Genomic DNA, 7,400 nt, shown 5'->3' on the forward strand with positions numbered 1-7,400 from the left:
CGCCGGATGGGCAGCGATGGGGTATTGAGGAGGTGGAGAGGGTTTATTGGAGGGGGTAGGTGGGTTGATGGAGGTGTAGGAGGCGGGTGGCGGGGGCGGGCAGTAAAATCGCAAATGAGAGGAAATTGTTTTGAGTCACAGCAGATTTGGTGGAGTGAGATAAGGGCTGATGACGGTGGTGGTGGTGGTGTGATTAGGATTAGGGTGTGTGGGAGGGGGGAGTAAGGGTTTGGAGGGAGTACAAGGTGGTGGTGATGATGGTGGTGAGGGGGTGAGCGTGTACATGGAAGGAGGTTTTGGGAGGGGTGAGAGTATTTTTTTGAGCACAGTGTCACTGTGAGTGTGTGTGTCTGTTGGTGTGTGTGTGCGTGTGTGCGTGTGTAGGTTGTGAAATTTTTTCTGACTATGAGAGTGGGGAATTGAGAGAAAGATGAGGAGATGGGTGGTTTAGATAATGGCAGCCAGAGAGAGCGGATGAGGGCAGAGCGTGTCACACAAAAAGATAGAGTGCGATGGAACAAGAAAGAGTGGATGAGACAAAGAAGTGAACATTTGATAGAGAGGCAAAAAAAGGGATGAGAGGATGGATGGGGGTGGGGGGTGGGGGGACGCTGAAGGAGTGCCAGAGTGATTTTCGACGTGTTCTCTTCCCTCCTTTGTTGGTTACGTTGTGGGTTTGCTTTGGCGGTGACAGCTTTAGGGGTTTTTGGGGGGAACAATGACGCAGAGGCACCCGTCGCATCTGCTCCAGCTGATAATGATGATGTCTAAAAATGATAACAATAATAAGTGGCGTCTTGTGGAACCCTAAAACCGCTGGCACGTGACGCATGCGTCAGAGATTATCACACATGACACACTGCACTGGACACAGACATGGCTATCTCACGTTGGCAGTGTGTGTGTGTGAGGGTGGCCAGGGCGAGACACAAAGAGAGACAGAGGTGGAAACACAGAGACAAGGCGAGCGAGAGGAAGAATGGATTATGCTCGGAGTCTGTCACCAGCACACACCATACATTCGCACATGGGATGAACCTGATGTGTGCTAAAGTCAAAAAAACGATTTAATGCCTTTATGGCTGCCCCAATTGTATGTGGGCAATTTTGTATAATTTAGCTTTTTATCACTACAGAGAAAAAAACCCCGAATCAAAGACAGCCACTCAGAGAAAAATGAACCCTACTGAGAAGGATTATTATGAAATGTGGCAAAACCTGAATGAATGAGATGGTGGGAGAGGTGCGGCGCGGGGTGGGGGTCGAGGTGGGAGTTTGTTTGTGTCTGGGGGGGTTGTCAAACATATTTGTTTTAATTATCTTTTCTGTTTAAAGCAACACAACGCAGAGGCCTTTGTTTGAATTCTCAACTTTGTCAAAGGAACAAATAATTGTGTGGACGAGGATATGGAGTCTGGGGGGGGGGCGAGGATATGGAGTCTGCTCTTTGGATGTTGTATGGGCTTTTGAATTTCTTTGGTGAGTGAGTCATATAGAAATTACTTGAAATAGTCACTGCGTTGATGAACTCACATTGTGTACCAGGTGCTATAAATAAAATGCCTTAACTTCGTCATGTTCATGAGGAAGTTTGACAGAGAGCGCAGGGGAAAGGTATCTTTCTTCGACAACAAATTACAATCACTCCATGTCACACACAAATGTCGAGTCTCTCCGGTAGTTGGGAAAGATTGTGTCTAAAAAAACCATGCCATATATCTGATTTGCTAAAACAGGCACCGTGCGAGCATGTTTCAATTTTCATTGTTCATTTAACATTGCTTTCTTAATGCAATGGGCGAGCCTTCTCAAATGCCACCAACTCCTGGTTTGCCGTCCATGACTCATCCAGCCTCTAAAACAATGCGGCACCGTGCTGTTTGGTCCCTCATGACACACTGTCCTTTCCATTGCACCCTAGATGAAGCTGCCGGTTTAGTCTGCAGGGGCAAACGCAAAAAGACAGCACCAAAGGGTGTCTCAGAAAAAGGCAAAGATATCATTTATAAAGAGATTTGAGGAATTGTTGAATGACTCGGTCGGAAACCTCCCATTAAGCTCACAGTGTTATGATGTATGGCGGTGTGTGTTTGTGTGTGTGTGCGAGGGGGGTCATAGGGCAGCATTATATATGACAAATCCATACCTGGAAGTGATTCTGTGCTTTGTTGACTCAGAGTGAAGAGGATCATTGCTGTGGCAGCTGGTTGACCTTGGAGAGAAAACAACCTGTTTCTCTCACTTTACGTTTTTACCCTCGGGAGCTTTTTTTCCCTTCTCTTTGTTGGTGGAGGAAGTGAAGCGGGAGATTTACGATCCGACATGAGACTCACAGGAGGAGAGCGAGACCTGGTCTCACCTATGGTTCGTCAGGCCTAATACACACCAGCAGCTTGTGACACTTTGAAAGTCTCTCGGCTCTTGATATCGATCCTTACATGCCACGACGAGTGGCCCAAAAATAATCTAATCTTGTTTTGGAAATCGATTGAAAATGGAGGGATCGTTGGATTGACGCAGTCTACACACTAAGCAAATACAGCAAACAAATCTAGAATTTTGGATGCAAAGATACGGAATATTTAACATTTACTGTACACAATTTAACGCTCAAAATAATATTGTCTCAGATCAAAATGCTGCGCAGTTTTGGGTCCAGACATTTTCTATAAACAAATTTATTTCCTCACGTGTTGGCTTTGTGTGGTTCTCTAGAAGATGCCGAAACACTAAGAAACGTTGTAATTGAAACACAGAAACAAAAACAATGGATTTTTAGGCTCTCAATTTGTTGCCATTTATGATTCTTATAGTGTCAAAGTATTTATAGACGTATAAATATGTAGCTGTGACGCAGCCGTTACCCTGGAGCACACATAAAACTTAATATCAAGCTGTCATGTTTCTTGAAGTTTCCTGAATTTACAATCATAGTTTCTTCATCAGAATTAAGCACGTGGCAAACAACATAATCAAACATAAAAGGTGTCGGAACAGAAAATATGACCTCAAGAGTTTCACTTGCAGCCAGAAGATCTAAACATCATTCATTTTACATCAAACATCGACTCAAACACCAGAGACAGACCGGATAAAGAAAATATACATTTAAATATGAAAACAAGGAGGATTGCAAGAGTCCAGACTTGAGGATAACACACAAGTAGTGTAAAATATCTGCTGTACTTGTTTTCTTGATCTACTGATTTGTAAAAACATACTCCTCTGAAAAGTGGGAACGCACAAACTGAAATTCCTTCCAGAGGCTGAATATTGAATTTTAAATCTTACATTTCTGACTCATCTTTGCAGACGCCATACAATTTGAAATCTCTCTGACGATCTCAGAAGTAATCACATCTATTATGAAACAGTGCAAGGCTCCAAGAAACCACGGAATAATTCATATTGTTTTAAACCTCCCCCTCACCCACACAATGACATTGTAGAAGAAGACTCCAGATCGCTATTCAGTATCAGCAGGTTTATATTTTGCATTTTTTTTCACTGATTATTCGCCTTTCGACACCACTAATTTGATTCTGGACGAAAAGTGAGAGAGAATGATGAATCTTTTCAGCATGTTCACAATTGTACTCGGGCCAGGGCAGGATTCGTCTGTTTGTCGGTGTGTTGCACATTGTATTTGAACAGAGTTTGACCAAATATGTGCTCAGACTCTACAGTTAAAGGTCACAACCACAAAAAAAACAAAGGGGACTGTCACCAGGTCATACATCGACAACCAAAAGGCCCGGACACAAACTGATTCCACCCGACTCTCATTGGCGTCTCAACAATATAAACTTTCCAACTCGAGTGGCTGCAAATTATTCAAAATCACTATGTCTCTCATTGACATTGTCGCCATGGCAACAGCACGAAAATGCTAATACACTAGCACTCTCGGATATTTCACACGTGAATGTTTCCAGTCACCTCAAAGTTGCATTAACCACTTGGCAAAAAAAATGTGCCCAAAATGAAAAGGGTCTAAAAGATGCAATCTCCATGAAGAGTGGCGGGTAATAGTTTCCTCTGAATGTGTGCACAGGCGTACAGCTGCGCACATACTCGCATAGGAGAGACGAACAACACACCAGCCAAGTTACACTGTGTGAGGAGATGGTCGACGAGGAGCAGGTCCATCTCCACACACACACACACACACACACACACACACACACACACACACACACACACACACACACATTTTTAGGCTTTTTGCTGCTGTAAGGGAACCTGAAGCAGCACAACCAGCTACTACTAATACAAATAGACTGAATTAATGTTATTCTTGTTCGGGGACATGAAAGAGGACGGAGGAAATTGGGGAGGGGAGCGAGATGGTGGGGCGGAGTGGGAGGGGAGGGGAGTGCTGTGTGTTAGTGATGAGGCTTGAAAAGAGGTGAAGCTGGGAGGGAGGGGGAGGACAAGGGGGAGGACTGGAGAGTGTGAGTTAAATGCACAGAGAATTAGAATGAATGATGACAAGACCTGCTCCTTGTGCTTTTATATCCTCGTGGCAGGGTTCAGGCAGACAGAAGGAAAAAGAAGCCCAATGTTTGCCTTGACATGTGCGCATGTATGTACTAACATTGTGTTGCTTCCAAGCGACGGACTGACATTTGGAAATTTGCTAATGGTGTTGTTGCGAGCTCACCTGTCTTTCTGTCAGGCTGCAAGCGTAAACGCTTTGTATTTGTTTTACAGTAACCTTGTGTTATCTGACAGCTGGTGAATAACGGGTCAGTTTAAAATACTGCCACGCTACAAAGTCAAAAGGAAAGGAAATTCAGAAGCGTAGGCAGATTTTTGTGACCAAGGAATCAAACACATTGAATAATAAATTAAAGGAACAGTTCGATCACACTGTACAGTGAAATGTAGAAATGTTTTATTTTCCCTCTTTGGTCTTTCACCTATTTAAGGTGTTGTTTCTCATTGACTTTACAAAACAAAAGCATGTCATGATAAACAAGGACAATGATTTTGGATTAACAAAAATTTGCAAGATCATTTATATTTAGCGTAACAGTGTAGTTAGTAGTGGTAAAGTGAAAAGTACATATTTTCAGAGCAATTTAATACACTTTTTATCCTGAAGAACCATATAAATTAATTAACTTTTGCCTTCATTCATTGGTTATATGGTTTTTATCACTGTAACAGTGATGCTAATGTGATCCACATCAAATGTAATTTTCTTTTCTCTTGTGACCTTTAACGGTTGATTCCTTCTCGCTGTGGCATTTACATTTTTTTCCTGTCTCCCTGTCAGTCAACATTTGCCTTTGTTTGTTGCACTGAGCTGGCGTTTGATGCCATAAATAAAAGTCTCACATGGGCTAACATGGGATATTTGTTGATAATATTTTGGACCTGCGGCCAGTAATTCATTGATCGATTAGCCGAGAAACAAGACATTTGCTGCAGGAAGTGATGGACATCTCTACCCTTCTTCTGATGTTGTATAAACCAGTGCAATAATTGAGAACAATAATAAATATGATTAATATTAACAATAATGAATGTAAGTTATTCTCTAGTTATATCTGGTGTGTGTGTGTGTGTGTGTGTATGTGTGTGTGTGTGTGTGTGTGTGTGTGTGTGTACGATGTATTGTTAGGTGTGAAAAAACAATAACTTTGTCATGTTGATCACAACACATTTATAAAGCCTTATCAAAACTGACCAAACAGGAGAAGAGCAGGAGGGAACAAGAGGGAAATATGTGTGTGTGTTAGTGTGTGTGTGTGTGTGTGTGTGTGTGTGTGTGTGTGTGTGTGTACAGATGGTTGCTTTAGTCCACAGATTTCATTTTACATAATTACAAGAGCAGCAACATCATGCTGACTGTAAACCATCAAACGACTAATTCCTGTCCTTTTCATTAACATTTGGTTTGTTAATCACCAGGGCGATGTCTTGATTTTAACCAGGAAGTCTGTAAAAGGTCGAATCATTTTGCGGTTTCTTTTCATTTTCAAATTCTGTCTTTTTACTTTGACTCAGGCATTCGGCAGAAGATTGTGCTTCAGATTTTTGACGATGCATGGTTGTCAGTGAATGCAGTTTATGAGACAATATGGCACTATAACTACACAGCTGTGGGCCGTGTTTGCAAAGCCTGTCTCTTTTGGGTTTGTGTGCATTATGTGTGAGTGTGTATTGCCTACAGGTGACTCATCGCACTGCAGATGACCACAATGTTTTTGTGCTGCCTGAGCGTTCATGTCTCTCTCTCTGTCTCTCTCTCTCTCTCTCTCTCTACCTTTTCCTCTCCTATGATTCTCATTTTCTCACACCCTTTTTTTTCCAAATCTAATTTTTTCTCTCTTGCTATCTCTTTCCATCAGCCCTTTCTTTCCACCAGAATACATAATAGCCAGCCGCGTCCAGATCTGTCCGCATGTGTCCACAGAGATGAGACGCAACGAATGAAGAGACAGAGAAACAGGACATTTACATTTGAGAACAAGGCACCATACATGTCTTTCTGTTCTGTGTGGTACATTGCGCCCCAGAGAAGTCTGGCCACCAGCGGCAGACCCATCATCCAGCCCAGGTATAATGAGCCATAATGTCATGTTGCGATCTGATTGGCAGAAAGGGGCGGGGAGAGAAGCCGGTGACAGAGTAAGTAAGAAAAAGAGAGGGGAAGAGAGAGAGGGAAATAATGATGATGATGATGATGAGGGCCATGAGGCGAAACAAAGGCAGCAGCAAAAGAAAAAAGGTGAGGATCAATTTGTGCCTGCCACCTCATTTTCTGCCTCCCCTCTCCCCCGTACCTCTCACTCCCAGCGTAAAACTCACATCAATCTTACAGCCATTTACAGCCTCCCTCCCCCTCTCTCTCTCTCTCTCAATTACTCTCTCTCCTCCATTTCTTGTCCTCTGCCTTCCTGTCATCTGCATCCAGTGTCACAGTCAGTGTGACCGGATGCAGAGTTTTAATCTTTGACATCACTTCAAACATGTTTTCTCTCTCTCAGTGCAGTTGGCGTTTGAATGTTGACACTCTTTGACCACCAGCCTGAGCTGAACCTTTATTTGGTATTATAATACACATGCAAACGCTCACATGTACACCGATTGACACGTGAGATTTGATTGTATTTTACTGGGAACTTCCGCTTTTCTAGAACCGACAACACTGTGTTGTCCAGAAGAATGAATTTGAAGCAATTGGGATTAACTCACTGATTTATCTGATTCAAAACATTTTAAAAGACAAAGGAGAAATGTCGTTACCCTGTTATATTTTAATGATACTGCTTATATTTTTTTTGTCCATTTTGTTCATTACTTTTTTATAAAAAATAATTTAAGATCACTCAAAATAAGCTAAGAAACAACATGTTTCATTATTATTCACATTTACAGTGTATTATGTT

Source organism: Scophthalmus maximus, chromosome 2 (genome assembly GCF_022379125.1).
Source record: "Scophthalmus maximus strain ysfricsl-2021 chromosome 2, ASM2237912v1, whole genome shotgun sequence".
NCBI lineage: Eukaryota > Metazoa > Chordata > Actinopteri > Pleuronectiformes > Scophthalmidae > Scophthalmus > Scophthalmus maximus.